Genomic DNA, 23,300 nt, shown 5'->3' on the forward strand with positions numbered 1-23,300 from the left:
GTATACAGTATCAATGTTCATCCACAAAACATTGTAATTGCCCAGAAGAGAGAATTAACAAGGAGAAAGTTTCCTGGACTTTTTCATTTTTTTCCTGTTTAGTATGATCTCAGAATAATCTCTTCCACTGTTCATTAGGTCACCTGTTTATATAGAGATTTCTAAAAATTGAAGGAATTTAATTTACTGCAGCTCTTACTGCTGATTACTCCTGTATACCTACCACAGATACTTTATTCACTGTCTTTCATTGCCTCTGGTACACCCATATATTGATTACACTGATTACATCATTAGGAATTTCTACCACTCCATTCTGCATATCAAATACTACTTTTTCCACATTGGCTGCAGTGTTCCATCTTTTCTACTTCTTGAATTTTATTCTTTGCTAAGAAGTTGCATTTTATTTCTTAAAGAAGATATTTCAAGTCTTGAATTTCTTCTCTAAGTTTTTCACAATCTCTTATAAATCCTGGATCATCAGCATATAAAATTTCTTCTGTGTGTGTGTGTGTGAAAGAGAGAGAGAGAGAGAGGCTCATTGTTTTCAGATTATTTAAAAGTTTTCAACGAATGCCACTATCATACAAGTCACTTGTTTCCATTCGTCAATGAAAACACGTTCGGCTTTTGCACTACTCATGTTCAAAGGACTAGTAGAAATATTGCCTTGTTTAGAAATAGCTGAAGATTAGCAACAGGAAGGCATCTGGCACAGAAAATCCATCTTAACAAAGTTCATCTAACCCATGCAAGTGGATGTTAAGATGACAATGAGGATGATGATGATGGATAGATGGATATTAAATCAAAGCATCAAAAATTATGTTGTATCTTGCAGCATTTGTTCAAATCCTGCCTAGGTCAACTTCCAAACTTTTGAGTAGGTTAATTGGTAGTAGATTGCTATAGTGTTATATATAAAAATTATAATTTTTTTTTTGTTTTATTCTTTCTATCAAAGTTGTTACAATATCTTAAGTATATCATACTGCACTGAAAATTAGCTTTTGTTTTCGACTTAACAAACAGATCACTTCTATTCTTAAGTAGAAATTCAATTTCATTCTGTGAACTCTAGTTTCTGTGTCAACAAAGATCTCACCATATCAATGTAGAAGTTCATACTATCCTCTTTACTTTACATCCACAAGCTACAAACACTTATAATAACCTCTCTTCAAATGTACAGTCATTTATTAAGTTCACTCACCTCCTAATTGCTTGAACTGCAAATTATATAGAATACTTTTAAAAAGTGCTTATGCCTTAACTATTATTTCTCTCAATGTTGACTTCTACTGTATTTATAAATAATCCCATTCTAACTTGTAACATGAAAGAGAAAAAAATGCTGCATTTAGATGTTGCTTACATTTTGGAAAAGGCTTTCTCCAATCTCTTTAACTTGATGAATTTTCCTCTATATCTCTAGTCTTTGTTGGAAACCTCATGTGCTGAACATTACTAAATATGCCAGGAAGATATTTAACTATTTATTCAAGCCTCACTATTTCACTTATTACCAACTGCTTATTTTTAACTGTTAATATGATATTAAAAAACTGATCAACTATGGAATCCTACTTACATAACTAAAATGGAGAAAAATTAGTCATTTCTGTTGGAAACCTCATGTGCTGAACATTACTAAATATACCAGGAAGATATTTAACTATTTATTCGAGTCTCACTATTTCACTTATTACCAACTGCTTACTTTTAACTGCTAACATGATATTAAAAAGCTGATCAACTATGGAATCCTACTTACATAACTAGAATGGAAAAAATTAGTCATTTTTGGGACATTCCTAGAATTTAGTTTAACACAAAAAAAAAGTTATATATATTTCACAGCCACTATCCATTGTTACCATGACACCGCATTTAAAATAACTGCGTTGTAACCAGATGGCAGTAGTATTACTCTGACAACATTGCTACTGTGACCAAATAACTCTAGTTTTGAACCTTCTTTGCTTACATTACAAGCTACATATTTTCAAACCTATCTTGCTTATATCTGTATCCCAGTATTGAAATATATAAACATCACAATACTTATTAAAAAATCTCACCACTATTTTCTACAAGTTTTCTCTGTTAACTGAAAATTTTATCACTTTATTAGGAATTTTTGGAATATTCAACTTTATCTTTTTCATGTATGCTCTTTTATTCTTTCATCTCTTCTAGGCCATGGGCTGTGGCTATGATGGAGTGCCATTGGTAAAAATTATGACCAGTATTTTGTTACACGCAAATGTGTAAAATTTATATCAAAAATAAAATTAATTAGCAATTAATGTTATATATTATAATGTTAGTTGACTGTTACTGTTGAGCCCCAAGCTATCCTTGATTCAACAGACTTATAATCGCAGATGCTCCAATCATGACCAACCTGAATGTTTTGTATATCCAGAACAACATTATTCAATGTTTCATTTCTCTTTTTAAAACAATAATTTATCTTATTAGATTTGGCTTCTATTTCTAGCAGATTGAGGTAATTGTGGGAAGATGAAGTGCAGAATTGCTTAAGCCCATTACTGAATTTGTAAAATTTAAAAGATTGAGTATATTTCTCAATACAGAAGGCAGCGAGCTGGCAGAATAATTAGCATGCCAGGCAAAATGCTTAATGGTGTTTCACCTGACTTTATGTTTTGAGTTCATATGTCACTGGGGTTGACTTTGCGTTTCATCATTTTGAGGGCAATAAAATAAGTATCCATCGAACACTGGAGCCCATGTAATCAACTTATCCCCTTCCCTGAACTTGTTGGCTTTGTGCCAACATTTGAAACCAATATTTCTCAACACATAGATACTCCCTTCCTCAGGACCTTATGCACTTGCAATTCACCTTTTTTTCTGCTCAAAGGTTTCCCCATCTCTAGTGCATTGGTTCCTCTTTGCCTCAGTTTCCTTAGTTAGATGATATCAATATGTAACATAATTTCCCATTGGTCTTCAGTATTTTGTCTTTATCAACAATTAAAAGTTATTATGAAAGAAATAATTAATAATGAATGTTCTGTGTCAGTGCCATAGCATTTAAAATGAGGATAGAAAGTAAGTTGTCTATTATTAATAAATGGCGACTTATTTCTTCCAAAGTAAGAAATAAACTAACAAAAGAAATATAGAAACACATTATTTTTATACTGTCTCATCTGCTTAATGTGATGATTAGGGTCATTCTCATAATTTCTGTTAACAACTGAAGGAATGTGCCTGTTTGTTAAGATTTTGCGATTGCAATAGAAAGATTACTAGCAAGAGGATACCAACCATCATCACTTTTTATATCAGTAAGAGTACCATCCAAGTGTGATCGTTGCCAGAGCACCAGCTGTCTGGTTTCTGTGCCGGTGGCACATAAATAGCACCATTTGAGCGAGATCGTTACCGTCACCATCCTGGCACATGAAAAGACATTCGAGCGAGTTTGTTGTCAGTGCCGCTGAACTGGCTCCTGTGCAGGTGGCACGTAAAATACACCATTTCGAGTGTGGCTGTTGCCAGTACCTCCTGACTGGCCTTTGTGCCGGTGGTACGTAAAAGCAGCCACAACACTTTCAGAGTGGTTGAAGTTAGGAAGGGCATCCAGCTATAGAAACTCTGCCAAATCAGATTGGAGCCTGGTGTAGCCATCTGGTTCACCAGTCCTCAGTCAAATCTAAAAACCCATGCTAGCATGGAAAGCGGATGTTAAACAATGATGATGATGATAACTAATGGATCTGTCTGTCTCTAAGATGTGAAAGAGGATTCACAAGAATACCAATAAATATGATTGAGTACCAATAAATGCAAGAGGGATGGAATATTTAACCCTTTAGTGTTCAAATTACTCTGCTAAATGTAAAACTTATACATATTGTTTTGAATTAATCCTGTATTGTCTTATACCTGTTATTTGTGTGTGTGTGCATTTGATTTGAGGGAGATTAGGCTTCTAATTCTTCTGCATCTAGCAACAATTGGCTCTAAATATATTTTCACTCTGCCTACAAAGGAAATGTAATTTTCATGACAAAGCAAATAAAATCAAAGAAAAAAAAAAATACACAAACACAAAAAAATTTTCAGCGATAAGCTTTATTTCTATTTTAATAATGCATTTTCTTACCCTTATGAAGGTAAGAATTAATATCAAAGAAATTTGTTAATCATTTATATGAATGTAGTTCATATTTTATAAAGTAAAAAAAAAAAAAACATTTGTAAATTCTATATGTGTTCCAAACCCTAAATTACTCAAGAATATCAAAATCATAGAAAACTAGATGGAGAATTCTCTTGGAGTATTCTTGTTTTCATACATATATTCTTCGTTGTTTGAGTATTGAAATTAGGTCAAATCTACTTTTAGTTTTTCATGCTGTTTACTAATCTCTTTATCACATTGTTTGCATGTAGAAACAGTCAACTTTTCAAACAAGGAAAGAAACAGGTCATACTTTCTCAAAACAATCATGTTACACTAGTAACAGAATTCTTCAGCTTTTTGCCAAGTTTCTAATAGGAAAGATTTGTGTTTATGACTGTCATTAGAATGATGTTGATTATGTTGATGATGGTGATTATGTTCATCATGGTGATGATGATAATGATGACAATTTCTGTTTAAGACAAGGGCAATCAATAACTAATAAAGTGGGTGCCAGTATATACGATATACCAAGCCAAGAAGTTAATGTCACACCCTTAATGATAATAATTTTCTATGACTAATTCTGGTTTAAAAAGGCAGGAGAAGACAACCCTTAAAGATATGAGTGTGTGCATGAGTGTGTGTAAATTATGTATAGGAATATAAATATATCTATATATATGTATATATATGTGTGTGTGTATATATGTATATGTGTGTATATATATAAATATATATATATATATATATATATATATATATATACATATATATTTTTAAATATGTATATAAGTATATATATGTGTATATTAGTCAAAAGAAACAGGCTTGGAAGGACTAGAAGAACAGAAGTAGCAGGGAATTGTATCAGACTGCCAGAAGGGTAGCTAGGAGACAGGTTTATTTAGCCAGAGGGGAAGCAGATAAGAAAAACTTTGCCAATGTTCTGCGCCGTGAGGACCAAAAACTTGAAGTATTTTGTGTTGCAAGACAGTGTGTGAGAGAGAATCATGATGTCTTAGGAGAGAAATGTGTCTGCATGGATGATGGCTCATTTGTACTAAACAAGGCTGCAAAGAGAGAAGTTTGGAGATGCCACTATGAAGGGTTGCTTAATAAAGAAAATGAATGGGAGGACGAGAGTCTACCGCATGTCGACCCAACAGAGTGACCAGCTATCCCGATTGACAGTACCTTGGTAGATAAAGCGATCAAGAGTATGAAAACAGGAAAAGCCCCCAGCCCATCAGGAATCACTGCAGAGATGCTCGAAAATATCTGGCAGTGTCAGCTATAGCCTAGTCACCCTTATAGTTAACCAGGTGATACACGGAGTCATACCCAATGACTGGTGTAGTAGCACCATAGTCAGCTGCTACAAAGGTAAAGGTGACGCTTTAGACACAAACAATTACAGAGGTATCAAATTGTTGGACCAGGTAATGAAGGTCACTGAGAGGGTCATGGCCCAACTAATTAGGGAGAGAGTCAGCTTAGATAAGATGCAGTTTGGATTTGCGCCAGGGAAAAGCACCACTGATGCTATATTTCTGGTAAGACAGCTGCAGAAGAAATACCTAGCCAAAGATAAACCTCTGTACCTGGCTTTCGTTGACATGGAGAAAGCCTTTGACAGGGTCCACCGATCCCTTATCTGGTGGTCAATGAAGAAACTAGGGATAGATGAATGGTTAGTGAGAGCTGTGCAAGCCATGTACAGGGATGCTGTCAGTAAGGTGAGGGTTGGCAACGAGTACAGTGAAGAATTCCGGGTAATGGTAGGGGTCCACCATGGTTCAGTACTGAGCCCCCTCCTATTTATCATAGTCCTCCAGGCAATAACACTGGAATTCAAGACGGGATGCCCCTGGGAGCTCCTCTATGCTGATAACCTTGCCCTAATTGCTGAGTCACTATCAGAACTAGAGGAGAAATTTCAGGTGTGGAAGCAAGGACTAAAATCAAAGGGCCTTAGAGTCAACCTAGATAAAACCAAAGTCCTAATAAGTAGGAGGATAGACAAAACACAAACCCCTTCAGGTAGATGGCCCTGCTCGATCTGTAGAAAAGGCGTAGGTAGAAACTCCATAAGCTGTACCCAGTGTAAGCTATGGACACATAAGAGGTGCAGCAATAAAAAAGGAAGGCTAACTAGGAAGTTAGTTTTTGTATGTGGCAGATGCTCAGGAGCAATACACACTGAAAATGTGCAGAAAACAACCTTTGCTACATTCCAGGGAGAAAAACTAGAAGTAGTTGATAGCTTCCGCTATCTAGGTAACCGAGTTTGTAGCGGGGAGGGTGCGCTGAAAGTGTAGCTGCTAGAATAAGAATAGCCTGGGCAAAGTTCAGAGAGCTCTTACCTCTGCTGGTGACAAAAGGCCTCTCACTCAGTAAAAGGCAGACTGTATGATGCATGTGTACAAACCATGCTACATGGCAGTGGAACATGGGCCGTGACTGCCGAGGACATGCATAAGCTTGCAAGAAATGAAGCCAGTATGCTCCAATGGATGTGTAATGTCAGTGTGCATACTCGACAGAGTGTAAGTACCTTGAGAGAAAAGTTAGACCTAAGAAGTATCAGTTGTGGTGTGCAAGAGAGACGATTGTGCTGGTATGGTCATGTAGCAAGAATAGATGAGGATAGCTGTGTGAAAAAGTGCCACACCCTAGCGGTTGAGGGAACCTGTGGAAGAGGTAGATCAAGGAAGACCTGGGATGAGGTGTTGAAGCACGACCCTTGAACTTTAGGCCTCACCGAGGCAATGACTAGTGACCGGGACCTTTGGAAATATGCAGTACATGAGAAGACCCGGCAAGCCAAATGAGAGCATAATCTGTGGCTTCTGCTAGAAGTGTAGCCAGCTCACTTATTCGTATCTTTACTTCAACGACTGGCACCCATGTCAACCTCTCCTTCATTGGACACTAAACTCTGCTTGCGAAGGCCTGTTGAGGCAAGTGAATTGAAATCAAAATCAAACCAAATTCAACGACTGGCACCCATGCCAACCTCTCCTTCATTGGACACTAAACTCTGCTTGCGAAGACCTATTGGGGCAAGTGAAATCGAAATCGAAATTGAACCATATTCGATGACCGGCACTTGTGCCAGTGGAGCACTAACAGCACCGTCGGAGCATGATCATTGCCAGAGCAGCGTTCTGGCTTCCGTGCTAGTGGCACGTAAACAGCACCATTTGAGCTTGGTCATTGCTAGTGTTGCCTTACTAGCACTTGTGCCGGTGGCACGTTAGAAAATCATTCAAGTGAGGTCGTTGCCAGTGCCGTTGGACTGGCTCCTGTGCAGGTGGCACATAAAAAACACCATTTTGAGCCTGGCCGTTGCCAGTACCACGTGACTGGCCCTTATGCCTGTGGCACGTAAAAGCAGCCACTACACTCTCGGAGTGGTTGGTGTTAGGAAGGGCATCCAGCTGTAGAAACTATGCCAGATCAGATTGGAGCCTGGTGCAGCAATCCGGTTCACCAGTCCTCAGACAAATCGTCCAACCCATGCTAGCATGGAAAGTGGATGTTAAACGATGATGATGATGATATATATATATATATATATATATATATATATATATACATACATATAATATACATACACACACACACACACACATATATATATATATATATATATATATATATATATATATATATATATATATATATAGGGTGCATAAGATATTTGAGGACAGATTTATGTTCATAAAAAACATATATAATAACAGATAATAACTTTATTTATCAAAAAATGCTATGAGGATAAAAATAAACCTTCTTTTCTATAATGTTATTCAATAAAGCCACCTTCAGCTTCAACAAATGCTTCTATATGAGATCTAAATCACTTACATGCTCGAATCAAGTCGTCCTGTTTTATTTTGGAGATTACTCTGACTATGGCAGCTTTCAAAAAATTTTTGGTGTTATGGGCATGTCCATTGACCTCTCTCTCAACAATGCTCCACATGTAATAGACCAATGGATTGAAATCTGGGGAATTAGGAGGCCAAATGTGATCATGACAATTTTCAGCCATCCATTCATGTGTCACTAGAGCCATGTGTGATAGTGCAGAGAGAGTCTTACTGAAACACATATGGCTTTCCATTGCATACATTGTCTATCCAGAGCTTAACAATTATTTCCAGGACCTCAACGTAGGCGGCAAAGTTAACTCTAAGGCTTTGTGGAAAGAAGTAAGGAGGCATCACAAGTCCTTCATTGCTGACAACCCCTAAAATCTTGACAGTTGCAGGAAATTTTGTATGTATAACACTTGGAACTTCAGAAGGGTTTGCACATAACCATCTGTCATTTCTTGTTAACTTTTTGATCTTGGTCAAAAATTTTCTCGTTTGAGAAAAACCAAATCAAATCTTCTTCTGCTGAAATTTTCAGTTTGTTTAAGAGCCTTTTAGATCTGATGTAATGATTTTCTTTTGCTTTTTCTGACAAATTGACCTTTCCTCATCATATAAGACTTATATCTGATGTCTTCAAGGACAATATTTTTGACTGTTCCTTCTGACACAGAGATCTTTTGCAATTAACCTCATAGACTTTCTGGGATTGTAGTCAATGGTCTGTTGAACTTGCCGGATAAATTCAGGTGTTCTGATGATTTCAAAACATTTAGAATGTTTTTTATACTTTGATACAGGTGACACATTTCCATCTTCAGTCTCTAGCTCCTTACAAACTTTGTAGACGAAAGATCTGGCAGCTTTTAAAAATCAAGATATTTCTAAATCTCTCTGCTCAGCCTTTATAACCACAATAACAGCATGCCTCTTCATTTATTGAGTAAGCTGAGGGTCTGCCATTATTATTTTCTGAAACAAAGATTATACAGAGTTAGCAAAAAATGCAGCAATGACCCAAAAAGGGTATGTCCTCAAATACCTTACACACCCTGTACACACACACACACATGTCTATATATTGATATATATGTATCTTTTCTCTTTTACTTGTTTCAGTCATTAGACTGGGGTCTTGCTGGGGCACTGCCTTGAATTTTTAGTTCAATGAATTGACCCCAGTACTTTCTTTTTTTAAGCCTGGTACTTATTCTATCAATCTGTTTTGCTGAACCTCTACGTTACAGGAACACAAACACACAAACACTAGTTGTCAAGTGATCGTGGTGGTGGTGGTGGTGGTGGGACAAATACAGACACACACACACACACATATACATACATATGTACACATATATACACATATATATACACAAATACATATATATATATATACACATATAATAATATAGATAATATATATATATATATATATCATCATCATCATCGTTTAATGTCTGCTTTCTATACTGGCATGGGTTGGATGGTTTGACTGAAATAAATAAATAAAGTTAAGAACATTTGTATACATGCAAGTACACAGGCATACATATATGTATCCATACATTCATATATATATATATATATATATACACACACACAGACACACACATACATACATCCACATGTACACACATATCCGCACATATATGCATGTAAGCATATATACACATACATGTAGATGCGCAAACACATTTATACTTATGCACACTCACACATACATGTATGTATATATATATATGCATTTACATTTTTTACCCATCACCCCTAAGAAGTTAATCTAGATCCATGTTGGTCAATTAATTCTAATTTGTTAATGAAATTTTGAATTATTTCCTTGAAACGCTATAGTATAAACAAAATAAATTAAAATTTCATTAACCAATCAGAATTAATTGACTAATATGGATCTATATTAACTTCTTAGGGGTGGGTGATGGATAAAAAGTGTAAACACATATATATAAATACATGTGTATGTGAGTGTGCATACGTATTAATGTGTTCGCGCATGTACATGTATGTGTATATATGCATATATACATATATGCACAGACGTGTGTATGTATATATATGTGTGAGTATATGCGTGTATCTCTGTGTATATATATGGATGTACAGATACATGTATGTATGTGTATATGTATGCATGTGTACTTGCATATATACAAATTTTCTTAACTTTATTTATACCTTATATACAAATATTCCATTCTTTATTAACTATAACTTATTTATATTTAAATTTCCCCTGTCATCTCTATTTAATCTATTCATTTATTCTAATTCCATTTACCTACTATATCTTATCTCCTCTCATCCTGCAAACCCCTCGCCCAAACATATAAAAATACAAATCATAAACAGTATCATTTAGTCTGCTATAATGAATCCATGAACACATATAAAACATTGAAGGGTATATATTTTCCCTCTGAAGATATTATGCTCAGGTCATATAAATTTAATAGCTACTTAATATTTACTGAGTATTAATTGAAACTGTTGTAAAGGATGATGGTTAATTTGCTCTTAATAATAAACGATTATTAATTTCCCAATCTCCATTTTCTTTTTCTCCTTATATGTACATACATATATGTGTATATATATGTGTGTGTGTGTGTGTCTGTGTGTATGTATGTGTGTGTATATATATATATATATATATATAATAATATTATTAGGGACAAAATCCAAAATTACAGGTAAAAAACTCAATTAAAATCAATTTATAAAAAATTAAATTGAGCCTTATAGATAAAGTATATATAAAATATATATAGTTTTAGGGAAAATAACCAATTTTCAAGAACTCATCGATGAAAATCCACTATCACATATAGAAAAATTAATAATTAAAAGCACAATAAATGAGTATAATATAAAGTAAAGTAAATATCATAAGATAAATATAATATAATATATATATATATATATATATACAATGAGCTTTTTTCAGTTTCCGTCAACTGAATCCACTCACAAGGCTTTGGTTGGCCCGAGGTACAGTCATAATATTTGAAGATTTTCTTAAAAGTTATATAAAGTTTTTTTTTTTTTTTCAAATGGAATGACACAAACCTTTGAGAATAAAGCTTTCACACTGTTTGTAAACACTTTCATTGTTCAGTTTTTGAAACACATATGCTGTGAGGTAATGCAAATGGAAGAAGTTGTTTTATATATATATATATATATATATATATATATATATATATATATATATAAATATGATTAAGGGATCAGCAAATATTTGCTTCACCATATACCGAAGTTCAGAAATAGCAGCTAAAAAAGCTGAGAATCCTACAGATAGCATCCCTTAATCATATTTATAAATATATATGAGCTTTTAAATAAGTTCTCCACCAATAATGGTGCTTTCATACCGATGGGCTTGGTAAAAATTGTTAATTGTTAATTGATTTATTAATTAATAAATTGATAATCCTTTACCCTTTTAATTTGTAATATATATATATATATATATATATATATATATATATATATATCCTCTTTACTCTCTTTTAATCTTTTACTTGTTTCAGTCATTTGACTGTGCAAATCAACCCCAGGTCTTATTCTTTGTAAGCCTAGTACTTATTCTATCAGTTTCTTTTGCCGAACTGCTAAGTTACAGGAACGTAAACACACCAGCATCGGTTGTTAAGCGATGTTAGGGGGACAAACACAGACACACAAACATACACAGACACATATATATATATATATATATATATATATATATATATATATATACAATGGGCTTCTTTCAATTTCCATCTACCAAATCCACTCACAAGGTTTTGATCGGCCTGAGGCTATAGTAGAAGACACTTGCCCAAGGCGCCACACAGTGGGACTGAACCCAGAACCATGTGGCTGGTATATATATTTATGAATATTTAAAAAAGACTTAGGTAATAATGATTATTCCAGGTTATCAGGATATTTACTTTACTAATGCAAAGCAAACAGTATCAATTATAATATTATTACCAATTTTGGATTCTGCCAATATGACCGCAACTTCAATTTCAGGGCAACCTTATTTTCTGGATTACACATAGTTATATCCAAAATACTAATCTAATAATATAAGCATTTTATAGCCTACTATAACGTACAATAAAATAAAGTATAATAGAATTAATTAAAAATTATTTAAACATTTTTAAATATATATACATACCTTACCTGTTATTAGTCTGTGAAGAAAGAAGATAATATTATCTTCTTTCTGCATATATATATATATATATATATATATATATATATACTCTCTTTACTCTTTTATTTGTTTCAGTCATTTGACTGTGGCCATGCTGGAACACTGCCTTTAGTCAAGCAAATGAACCCCAGGACTTATTCTTTCTAAGCTTAGTACTTATTCTATCGGTCTCTTTTGCCGAACCACTAAGTTTATGGGGACGTAAACACATCAGCATCGGTTGTCAAGCGATGTTGGGGTACAAATAATGCCCTTCCTAACGCCAACCACTCCAAGAGTGTAACGAATGCTTTTTTACGTGCCACTGGCACAGAGGCCAGAGGGGGGCTGGCATTGACCATGATCGGATGGTGCTTTTTACATGCCACCGGTACGGAAGCCAGACAAGATGGCGCTGGCATTGGCCACGTTCAGGTGGTGTTTTTTACGTGTCACCACCACGGGGATTACAACTACAATTTCCATTTGACTGTGATTTGATTTGATTTTGATGTACTTGACTCAATATGTCTCCTCAAGCACGGCATGTCGCCCTACGTCCCAAGGAACTTTTGAGTGGGCTGGTTATGTGACACCGGTGTGGGCTACAGCTGTGAACTCACTTTATTTGTTGAGTCTTCTCAGTCACAGTATGTATGTATATATACATTCATATTATTTTCAAATCATCAATGATATTTCTGGGGTCTCAGGGACTTTGGATCTTTCATGCATCTATATATTATATAGTATAAATGAATGTATGTTTGTGTGTATGTATATACATGTATGTACCATCATCGTTATAATCACTTTTACATCTGCTTTTACAGGTTTGCTTGAGTTGGACAGCTACTTTCCAATGCTGTAGTTTGCAATTTGTTGGGCTCTTTTATCAGGCTCAACAACCTAAACTTTCAACACTTCTACTCTTTTGTTTAGTTTTCTCCTTTTATAGTTTTCTTCCATTTGGATCTCCAGGTACTTGCTTATTCACCTGTTGTCAGCCATACATATTGCATACTCATACCAATGCAATCTTCTCTCTTACATACCACAACTCTATTCCTCTTAAATCCAGTATATCTCTGAGCTCATCTGTACAACATCATTCATGGGTACCAACATTACACAATATGCAGAGTATGCTTCCTTTATTTTTCTCTGGCCTTCACACATCCTCTGCATTCAATGTCCACTGGTCACCAACATGTAACATCATACTTTGTACATAAGCCATGTACAAAATGCCATTCTCTCAAAGACGTTGCCAACAGAGACAACAGCACCCAGTCCATTTTGCATAGTATTTGGTGACAGAGAGGGCATTCACTCTAAACATCAATGCCAAAAATAGTGTATAGAGTAAAAATGGGCTTAAAAAAAGGTTCCAGGAGCTTTTATTCCACCAACAACAAAGGTCTTCTTTTGTATTGTAAAAAACAGAATATATGAAGCGTCTGTACAAAGTATTATGTTACATGGTAGGAAGATATCAATCTTGCATGCAGCGGGTATGCAAAGACTATAAAGAAGTGAAGTGAGCATACTTCATTGGGCGTGCAATGTTAGTGTGCATAAGTGACGTGTACAAATGAACTGAGAGAAAATTTGTGCCTTAGAAATATCAAATGCAGTGTCCAAAAGTGAAGACTGTTCTGAGTATGGATATGCAATGTATATGGATGATGACAGTTGTGTTAAGAAGTGGATGGAACTCGTGGAAGGAGGAAGATTGAAGAAGACTTGGGATGCAGTGAAGAAGATTGATCTCAAGATGTTAAATAATCACGACTATTGACAATACACAAAGTCTGGCAACCTGTGCAAGCACAGCAAAAAATTTAAAAAAGGGGATAGTGATGTTGGCTGGGTTATATACTACATATCTGCACCAAGGTTTTTCATCTTCTTGGTGCTCTGAGATGAGAAATTGCCAGCTTAGTACCTTTTCATCTCGTATCCCACCTCCTATTCATTGTCATAATCTGAGTAATGAAGAAAAACATTAGATCCATCCATACTCTGTTTCCATACAACTATTTGTATATCCATAGTCCCCCTCTCCCTCCTATTACGATGTCTGAGATGTCCCAGTATGACTGCAGTCCAATGACTAGAAACCATGAAAGAATTGAAGTACGAGTCATCTGAGCTTTTATTACGATAAGTTTGTGATGAGGATTCGATTTTCGGTTATTTCCTTTGTATCTGCAATATTCAACTTGCTGTTCAAAAGCCTCCACATGGTCGTTTGTCGTGTTAGAGATTGCAGAAAAACTTCCATCAAATCATACCCTGCCGTTTTTCTTTTAAAGAAACCCACTGATTTTCGGTGTTGTGTATCAAATGATAATGTATGTAGGAGAAAGTTCGGTTCTACTAAGATGAATTGCCTACGTTTTACATCATGAAGACGAAGTAATTTATAAGGTGCCACTACAATCTTGAGAAAGCAAGTCATTATATCTGACTCTAGAGAGAAGACTGGTGGTGCAGCAAGAACGAGCATTGAGGACGGTAGAAACATTTGGCTCAGAGTCGCAACATTTAACTCGTGCTGTTGTATCAGAGTTTTGCCGTGTACATCAGTGGTTGTCCTCGAGCAGTTCTAATTATTTGGGGTAGGGGAAGAAACACCTGCAGAGCTGCTTCACCGCCTGAGACATCGAATCTTGCTTTCGGAGAAGGAGCACAGCAGCATTCTCATAACATATGTGTTAACTCCAAATATAAGGTGTCATTACAATTCAATCTAAAAGATTGTGCGGTTTCATCACTTATATATAACTGAGGAAACTGATCAATTTAAAAAAACAAAATTGAACATTTTGCAATTTCGATGTTGCAAATTTGGTAAATCGAAACTATGGAAGTATCTTTGGATACAGTAATTAAAGGGAAGAAAAGAAAAGTAGACAAGAGGAGAAGAAAAGAGAAGCCATAATGTAACTGCAACAGTTCCAATTCTGTTTATGAAATGTGACATTTTATGTAAAGAGAAGAGAAAAACGTTTACATTAAACATTTAAAGTTGATATTTTAACAGTTAATAAGCTTTAAAATAAAGTAAATAAGAAAGAAAAATAGGGGTTAAGATATGAATTATTGTGCATGTCAAATGAGATAAGTATATATATCCGCTTTAAATAAACGTTAGATTTTAACCATGTTTTTTAAATCAAAAATAAGTATTTTAATCCCTCCTCCAGTTTCCATCTCTTTAAATCTGCCACAATATTTTCTTTTTTTATTCATGTTGAAATGTTTTGATTATTATTTTAAATAATTATTTGCATGTGTATTTTACTCTATATTCGTGTATGTGTGCGCATGCGTGCATTCAGCGTTCTCCAGAAAGTTATCAAATATTAAGTGGTTACCATAAGGTTACTTGGCACACTTTTGCTTGTGCAGTCAATTTATTCTTGATAATTATATCGTTGAAGAATTAATAGTTTTACACTTTTTCTTTTCTTAAATTACATGCTAAATCTCAGTCTCCTTATCCTTATCCTATTTTTCTAATACATATTCCTCTAGCCTTTCTTTATTCCTCATTCTTTCATTCTCCACTTAATGTCATTATTATTTGTCCTAATGACCTTTACAGGATGTAAATGTTAAGCAGCCTTGCTTTAATCGAGACTACCATAAACAATTTGCGTTTTAAACGATAACAGCACGCGACTCTGACCCGAAGCTTTTGTGGGCTAAGCAATTTTTTTTGTCTCCTTTTTTTTTTTTCGTGCATTATTATTTCATTGTTGACTCAAGTCCAATATCTACAGGGAAATGCATGCGAATTTGGGGGTTTAATTTTGGCATTTAGATTAAAAGGAAACTGGAAGAAAAAGAAAACAACAAACTGGTGGCCTTTATTAGAAAAGTGTAATCTCAGAATTTATTGTCGATATCAAGGATATGTGCTTCGAAACATCACATTATTAATGACATTCTTCTTCTTTTTGCCACACATTCTTCTACATTAGAGATCGAGAATATTGAGTCGACGGTCAAAAGATCGATGTGTAAAAGTTTGATAGTTGTCATAGAGACTTTAGTCTCTCTCTTTCACCTTTCAACATAATTCTATATTAAGGAACAGTAGAACAATTCAACAACATAATAAAAATAAGTTTTACTTTTGATGATGCTTGGTTCTACAATTCCTGTCATTCAGCTTAGCAGCCGCTGATTAAGTTATAATTTGGTATTTGAAGGTTAAGAGCTTCCTTGATGCCTGTCAGAGAAGCAAGTAGCTATCACCATCGAAGGCATCGCGGTGAAGAGTGCTTCGTTGAGGAGTTGTCACGTAGGTCTGTCGCTCAACTGCCTAAGAATGTGAAACTCACTCTTTAATTACTAGTTTTACTACGCATGCGCACTCGAGGGGCTTCCGGTGGTGAAGTCCCTTGCGCACGCGCAGAATAGTACTTCCTCAATGGCGGCTATAATTTCGCGCCACTACAGATGCTTCATGTTCCGTTACAATCATGATACTGTCTCTATTATAAAGACACACATTACTCAACGATCCAGTTCACAAAGTTATAAATAGATATCATCCCATAATAGTTTGAAGTGTGTGTGTGTGTACACATATGGATGGGTGGATGGCTGCTGGTTGCTCAGAGTTGGTAAGTAAAAACGTTTTAATATGAGAGACGAAAAACATGAAAATTTGGCTTAGGAAGGAATTGCACAAGCTTATTAGAAACTTTTTATATGCTCCTCTTGTAAGACATAGAAAGTAGTGGCGTACTATCAAATGTTGCGTGTAAATAAGGCCTACTGAAAGGAAACCTTTAAGACATCACCATTTTCAAAAGGCTTCATGAGGAGTGTCAAGAAAAATTGCCTACCTATATTTACTTTTTAACGAACACGTGCCAACGTAGAACCCACTACATAGTTGATCTGCAAGAAATGGCGGTCAAATCTTCCTCAAAACCATACCATCTCGTCGCAGTATAGATTGATAATATGGATTTGAGTTCTTTGCTCGTAGGGTAAAAAACGGGAGGATTACGGCTGGAATGTACGATCAAAAATAAATCTTGGGGTTAACAAAAAACAATATCTGTGAAACCTGAAGAAATTGACCAATATATTTTCGTATCAAATTAAGAGTCGTTAGGTTTTATGGATTGCCTGCGGTTCAGATGTATTTGCTTGTTTATTCAGGGTCAACGATTCAAATGCAGTGAGAAATGATAATTCATAATCCACCTCTTTCCTTTATTTTTTTTTATCAAGCTGAAAAGATTAACTAAATTAAGTAATATATCAAGATTTAATTTCATAAATGAAGATTCACTCAGGAGTCTGTTCACGTTAACTGCAGGTTTGCTAGTGATTTACATGGGCAATACGAGTCGGGCAGACCCAACTGCTGTACCGGAAATTTTCTTTTGCGTTTGGTGCTTCTGTGTTACGGTTCTTTCTGAGGGAAGACGGACGAAATGTCGCTAAGCATTTTGCCCCGCGTGCTAATGATTCTGCCAGCTCGCCGCTTATAATAATAATAATAGTAATCCGTTCTATTAAAGGCACAAGGCATGAAATTTTGGGAGAGGGGACAAGTCGACTACATCGACTCCAGTGTTTCACTGATACTTAATTTATCAGCCCTGAAAGAATGAAAGCAAAGTCGACCTCGATGGAATTTGAACTCAGAGCGTAAAGACGGACGAAATGCAGCTACTCCACCGTAGCCTTGAAATCAGCGGAGTGGGCACTATTACCTACTTACTGTGGCAAACGTGCGGCCAGAGTAAGGATAGGAAGAGTGCCCCCCCCCGAAATTGACGAGGCATGGCTTGTGGCAACCATCCTTTACAATACAGAAGAAGACACGGAAGTCCTGAAAATGTCAAGGACTGCGGAGGTGAACTGATGGGGATATTGGCTAGAGGTAATGGTCCATATCAGCTTACCAGACCTCCATAAGATTGTCGAAGAGCTCGTTTTACCAGACGAAACCAGACTGAGAATTATTGTGGAAGGTAGACCTCCAATGTGTTTTGCATGTGGAGTAAGGGTTCACATGAAAGCCAAGTGTCCCCAGAAATACGAACAGGAGGAGGCGGAGAAAGAGAGTCGGGCAGAAGAGACTGTAACGCCAGAGGAGGAAAAGGAGTATACAATGGTAGAAAGGAAGAGAAAAAACATCGAATTACCACCTAAAAAGAAAAGAAAGACGGAGGAAAATAAGAACGAAAAAAGAAAATATGAGGTATCAACGAGAGAACGAATGCAAAGACCAGAGCCTTCAGGAAGCAATGAGGAAGAAAGACGGAAAAAGAGACTAGAAACCGAGAAGGAGCAACAAATAGAGATGGAAACATTAGCAACATGGGTAGAGAGTGAAGTGATACAGCTGAGAGAGCCACCGAAGGGGAAATACGAAAGAGTGATGGTTCAGTACGGAGTGTGGAAACAGAGAAAAGAATTTCCAAGATGAAAGGCGTGATAAGGATGAAGCTGGCCGACAAGGAGCAGAACTGGAATCAGAAAGCAGTGTTGTTGGAAGATTGAGAGAAATATTCGGAGACAAGATAGAGATAACAGCATTCCGATTTCGATATGACGAATTACCATCAGTGATAGAATTTGAGAAGTCAGGCTTTATGATGTAAACGCGATACAAATAATTATTGACTTCAAAAACAGTAAAATGGAACTTCCTACTCTGTGGGGTAGGAAAGCCATTTCATTTTCATTATTTTCGTAATTCATAATTCATTCGTTATATGTTTTTATGCACCCCACGTTTTGTGTTGTCTGTCCTTGTGGTGTCCCCTCTATATTAAGGCTTTATGCCTATCATAAAGAAAAATACCGGTTCAGAGGAACATGGTTAGGCCATATAAGAATAGATAGTTCAAATTGTACTCTTATTCCCCACAATGTATGACCGAGATAAACTTCAACGTTGAGTGATTCTACCACCTCTTCTGAGTAATATTAATGAAGGAACTTCTGAGTATGTTGTTTGGTGATGGAAAAGAAAGGGTAAAAAAGTAATTGAGCAAGCACTTCCCTGAGTACTATGAAATTTCCAAAGGGTAAACCCGAATGACACAATGAAACGTCACATTTAAAGACTGAATATCACAAAAGCAATGCATTTGAGTAATTTATCAACTCTTAATATGTAACAAATTATTCAATTAAAATTTTTTGCTTTCTTTCGTTTGCAAAATCATTTAGAACCACCACTATTTATTTTAAATTATGTCATTTCGGGAAAATTACTTTCAACTATTTAAATGTAATTTAAATGGCAGGAGTCATGTCACAGATAAAAAAATTCTCTTTTACTTTTTTTTTTAATGCTTGTTTTTACCATTGAAATTAGCAACAGTAACCTGCTGCTCACAGCACTGCCCTCTTAATTCCTTAATTAAGTTGTCTGAGTGGTGTATAATACTGGCAAGGATAAACAGGAACATCTTAACACTTGAATGCTGGTACGTTAGGAGTGTGAAGCTGGCTGGCTTGTTGCCTGTAGCATTCGTCATATTTTTGGAAGAATACTTCCACGTAAAGCGAAATTACGCCTTCTCGCAGTAAGTAAAACTCTGTTAGATTGTCAAATATTGTTGTTGACTTCTTTTTAAAAAATATATTTGTGTCTAATAATTGCTGAATATATAAACATGTAATCGTCGTAGCACTCTGTCGGCTACGACGTCGAGGGTTCCAGTTGATCCGATCAACGGAACAGCCTGCTCGTGAAATTAACGTGCAAGTGGCTGAGCACTCCACAGACACGGGTACCCTTAACGTAGTTCTCGGGGGGATTCAGCGTGACACTGTGTGACAAGGCTGGCCCTTTGAAATGCAGGTACAATAGAAACAAAAAGAGTGAAAGTTGTGGAGAAAATAGTACAGCAAAGTTGCCCCCCCCCCCTGCCAAAGCCTCGTGGAGCTTTAGGTGTTTTCGTTCAATAAACACTCACAGCGCCCGGTCTGAGAATCGAAACCGCGATCGCGCGAGTCCGCTGCCCTAGTCACTGGGCCATTGCGCCTCCACAAACATGTAATAATAGCTGACAGAATCGTTGGAGCATCAAGCAAAATGCAAGCAGCATTTCTTCGAGGTCGGCTTTGCTTTACATCCTTTCGTGATCGATAAAATAAGTACCAATAAGAAAACTGGAGTCAATGTAAACAACTAACTCGTCCACCAAAATTTCCGGCCTTGTGCCTATACTAGAAACGCTTATTATTATTCGGTAATTAATGTTTTAAAAGTTTTTATATGAATACTTTTATTTTTATAATCCGCCCTCCAGATATTTTTTTAATGACACTTCCGCAGGGCTATGAGTGTAGCAAAATGGTAGTGCCGCAAAAAAGAAAAGGAAAACAATATTTACAGAATTATTGAGTCTAGCTCTCTTTTTTCTTATTTTTTTCTTTTTCTTCTGAGTATTCAAATCCAGCCAGCACGAGCTTTGTCCGTTCACCACTGCAGGAATCAATTAGATAAATACAGGTACTATACCAGATTGATTCAGTTGATTATACAGTCTTCCGTTCATTGTATCCAAGTAAGAAACCAATGTTTCGACTTACAAAAGAGATCAGTATTTCCCAACCATTTTTTTCTGGCGAGCCACTTTTTAATAACAAAAAATCTGGTACCCATCAACATTTTTTTTTAATATAGAAACACGATTTTTAATTCAATTACCTGGCCGACGGATACCTCGACTCATTTAGTGAGAACCCTCTGCCTGGTGCATACGGCACAGATCCTTGATTTGAGGAGATAATTTTGTTAACTTCAGCCGTAGATCGCCGCATTTTCCAATTTCAAGCCAGTTTCTCTTGACCTCCAGCAAATTGTCAACTGCACTGAATTTACATTCGACCAAATAAGATGAAGGAAAATGAATCAATAGTTCTCTTGTTGATGTAGAGATATTAGGGTTTTTTTTTTTTCAATTTAAACAAAGTCTTCACAGATTCATCATGTTGCGATTCTGATAACTCTCCTTGGTACTGAACTGCAGCATCAGAAACGTCAATCAGCAGTGGTTGAGTTAACCAAGAGGGAAAATTCATTGCCTTCAGATCACAAAATCTGTCGTTGAAGTCCTTTATTAAGATATTCAAATGGTCAATAATTTTGATGGCAGCCTCATTCGTTATCTAACATTTACTCAACCAGTATAACTGACTGAAATTTCTTTTGGAAACATTTTTTTTTCTTTTTTGGCATATATCGAGGGCTGTAATAAATCCCAAAATCTTTGCTTTCACGTCAACAAGCGTCATGCTTGTACCTTGGAGTTGTTTATTCAAGTTTCCAAGTTTATCAAAGATGTCTGTCAAATAACTGACAAACGCTTTTCCATCCGTTGTTGACAGTATTTTCACTTCACATTTATCACTGAGAAAGTTGTTAAGATTATCAAATAATTCGATGAACCTTAAGCTATTTCCACTTGATAACCACCTTACTTCTGTACGAAGTAATTATCGAACATGCTTTGATTTATACAAAACTGCTTAAAAAGACGTTTGACTTTGGGATTTGCTTTTATGCTTTTGATACACTTGATCACAGCTCATAGAATTTTGTTAAGAACAGGAGACAGTTCCTTGGCAACCAAGTTTTCTCGGTGTAGAGGTAATGGGCAATCAGCATATTTGGATTTTCAGCCTTCATCATTTTTAAGCATCCCGTTTTCTTGCCCATCATAGCAGGTGCACCGTCTGCCGCGCATGACAGTAAGTTTTCTTTCGGTATTTTGTTTGTATCCAAATAATGTTTAAGTTTGCTGTGGATATCCTTTGCAGTTGTGGTTGTTTCCAATGACTCACAAAATATCTCTTCCTAAAAAGTCTTGTGTTCAATATATCTCACGTAAGTCAATAACAGGGCCTCACTGTCCTGACATGTGGATTTATCCATTAGTAATGAGAATTTTCTTGATTTTTAATATCTCAATAAGCTGGTTTTCAACATCTTGCCCCATTTCACCAATTCTTTTGGAGACAGTGTTATTACTGAATAACATGGCCTTAACATCTCTATCATCTTTTTGTTGTACAGTTTTTAAGAATACTAGATAGCTGGTTTAATCAGTTGCTTTCCAACAGTGTGATTCTTTCCATGTTTTGCTATAAGCAGGGAGATTTCGTAGCTGGCTTCGAGGGTACGAGTGCGGGACGCATGTTGTGAAGTGAATTTTGTTCGGTTTTCAAATTTTTCTTTCAGTGATTTGAAGTACTCTAAATCTGAATTAGAATTGTTGGGATGTCTCATCCTCAAGTGCGCTTTTAGCCTGCCTGCCTTCATTGGCTCATTTTCTGATGACACAATAAGCAGAATGGTTTGCGCTCATTATGCTCATCGGGAATAAACCCAAACTTCAAAATCTCCACTGAATATTGACGAGTTTTCTTCTTGCTTTGTTTATTAATTTTAAAAAGGGCTGACACAAATCCAAGCAAGCGATGAAGCAATGGAAATGACGATTTTTGCACTGCGTAGAAAGAAAGGGATTCGAAGGAATCAGCAATAGTGAGCGGGGTTGACTGCTGCTTTTATAAACGCTTGACACTGGACAATAGATATTGAAACAGAGAAACAAACGCCTAACAAAAGCAGATACCTCACTCTGTACGCTGATTGGTCGTAGCTACATCGAATCCCATGGTTTAAGTATAAATGTTGCATGGCGATGTTTTCTTTAGTTTCAGTGTCCAAAGATATGCTTAGGGTCGACAAGTGTGCGCTCAAGTCACTTGCAAAAAATTTCACAACCCACGCTGAGGCACGCCCCACCGGTGGGGCGTACGCCTCACGTTGAGAAACACTGCTCTAGATCCTCTACATTGGTCGTTCAACCTGCTAATAATATTCGGTAAATCTTGCTTAAATCATACTTTACAGTTTAAAAAAATCAATTAATGTAACCCTGTTTCTGAACCAGAAAAATGGGCTGGTCACAGCTGGAGCACCTCTGATCATAAATCCACACGACCAGAGCAATCAGCACAACATTTCGAAGGGTTG

At 36.1% G+C, this 23,300-nt stretch overlaps 1 protein-coding gene across 13 annotated transcripts in view; it reads left to right on the forward strand.

The window, feature by feature from the left end:
* The window catches only part of LOC106870648 (protein NDNF), a 203,547-nt gene that overhangs the window by 46,463 nt on the left and 133,784 nt on the right, over positions 1-23,300 (forward strand). For 2 of the 13 annotated variants that reach the window (XM_089347199.1, XM_089347204.1), the window contains exon 1: positions 19,588-19,836. The exons of 7 other annotated variants lie outside the window; for them this stretch is intronic. The gene's annotated coding sequence lies outside the window, so the exon portion shown is untranslated. Of the gene's footprint in view, positions 1-16,677; positions 16,903-19,585; positions 19,837-23,300 lie in introns of those variants that run through there. 4 more of the 13 variants (XM_052978472.2, XM_089347195.1, XM_089347197.1 and 1 more) reach the window with 4 other exon arrangements.

This window comes from Octopus bimaculoides, chromosome 2 (genome assembly GCF_046866305.1).
Source record: "Octopus bimaculoides isolate indiv1 chromosome 2, ASM4686630v1, whole genome shotgun sequence".
Taxonomy (NCBI): Eukaryota; Metazoa; Mollusca; class Cephalopoda; order Octopoda; family Octopodidae; genus Octopus; species Octopus bimaculoides.